We start from the raw sequence: 2,078 nt of genomic DNA on the forward strand, positions 1-2,078 counted from the left end.
AGCTCCAGCTTCTGGTCTCCATTAACCTTGCACATGGTGATTAGCATGCGTTCCACCAAGTCTTGTGGTGTTAAGAACATTTAACCTGGAATCAGGCAGACCTGGAGTCACAGAAGCTGTGAGGTATCATTAGGTACACCATTTCACTGCTGAGAACCTCCTTCTCTGCCTTTCAGAGCTCGCAGACAAGAAGAAGGGACAGACCACAGTCAGAGAAATGTGAAGAAATAAGTGCTCTAACAAAACTAAAAGCAAAGTATACACCCAATGGAAGTACATAAAGTGCCTGGCAAACTGAAGGACAGCTTCCGGGAGGAGGTATCTTTCAGCTGGGCTTTGAGGGATGTGTATCATTTTGTCCAGGAATCAAGACTCCCTGGGAAAGGCATTCCAGACCAAAATCTGAACAAACAGGAAGAAAACAACCTGTTACAGAGTACTTCATGAGAAATGCTGGACAGGATGAAGCACAAGCTGGAATCAAGATTGCTGGGAGAAATATCCATAACCTCAGATATGCAGATGACACCACCCTTATGGCAGAAAGTGAAGAGGAATTAAAGAGCCTCTTGATAAAAGTGAAAGGGGAGAGTGAAAAAGCTGGCTTAAAACTCAAAAAACTAAGATTGTGGCATCTGGTCCCATCACTTCATGGCAAATAGCTGGGGAAACAATGGAAACAGTGACAGGCTTTATTTTCTTGGGCTCCAAAATCACTGCAGATGGTGACTGCAGGCTTCAAATTAAAAGATGCTCACTCCTTGGAAGAAAAGCTATGACCAACCTAGACAGCATATTAAAAAGCAGAGACATTATTTTACTGACAAAGGTCCATACAGTCAAAGCCATGTTTTTTCCAGAAGTCATGGATGGATGTGAGAGTTGCACCATAAAGAATGGTATAAAGCTGAATGCCAAAAAATTGATGCTTTTGGTGTTGGAGAAGACTCTTGAGAGTCCCTCGGACTGCAAGGAGATCCAACCAGTCCATCCTAAAGGATATTATTCCTGAATATTCATTGGAAGGGCTGATGCTGAAGCTGAAGCTCCAATACTTTGGCCACCTGATTCGAAGAACTGACTCATTGGAAAAGACCCTGATGCTGGGAAAGATTGAAGGTGGGTGGAGAAGGTGACGACAGAGGATGAGATGGTTGGATGGCATCACCGACTAGATGGACATGAGTTTGAGCAACCTCCAGGAGTTGGCGATGGACAGGGGCCTGATGTGCTGCAGTCCATGGGGTTGCAAAGAGTCAGACATGACTGAGAGACTGAACTGAATTGAACTTTCTGGAAACAGTGAGTTGATCAATATTCTTGTATCAAGGTAAAAAGTCAGAGATAAAGTTAATTGGAAGTTAAGGTCAGTATCAACAAGTCCTGAATGCCATATTAAAGAATTTGGACTTTTATTTGGAGGCAAGAATCAGTTTTCAGGTGGGGAGTGATATGATTTCAGATCTTGGAAATCACTCTAGAGGCAGAAATTAGGTGAAAACACATGCCCCAAACACTGCAAACTAAATGCAAAACAGAACAATCCCCCCTGCTTTTTTATCCACAAAAAGATTATACTTGAATACTGCAGCTGCTTTAGTTATAATAACCCAAAACTGGAAACACTGTAAATGTTCATCATTTGGAAATGGACACAACATATGTGGTCTATTCGTATGAAGCAGAGTTCTACACAACTAGAGAAAACAGAGTATAACTACATCCAACCACACAGACACATCTCAAAAACAAGCTAAGCGAAAGAAACCAGACACACGCGCAAAACGCACACATTGTATGATGTCATTTAGATAAAGTTCCAGAACAGATAAAACTAATTAAAAGTTAGCGCTAGACATCATCGAAGATAGCTGATAAAAGTCAAGATAGTGTTTGTGCGTGCTTCTGTAGCCGCTCAGTCGTGTCCGACTCTCTGCGACCCCATGTACTGTAAACTACGAGGCCCCTCTGTCCATGGCATCATCCTGGCAGCCATACTGTATTGGGTTGCCATTTCCTCTTCCAGGCGATCTTCCCAATCCAGGAATTGAACCCACATCACCTGTATTGCAGGCGGA

The sequence above is a fragment of the Oryx dammah genome, unplaced genomic scaffold (assembly GCF_014754425.2).
Source record: "Oryx dammah isolate SB20612 unplaced genomic scaffold, SCBI_Odam_1.1 HiC_scaffold_26, whole genome shotgun sequence".
Taxonomy (NCBI): domain Eukaryota; kingdom Metazoa; phylum Chordata; class Mammalia; order Artiodactyla; family Bovidae; genus Oryx; species Oryx dammah.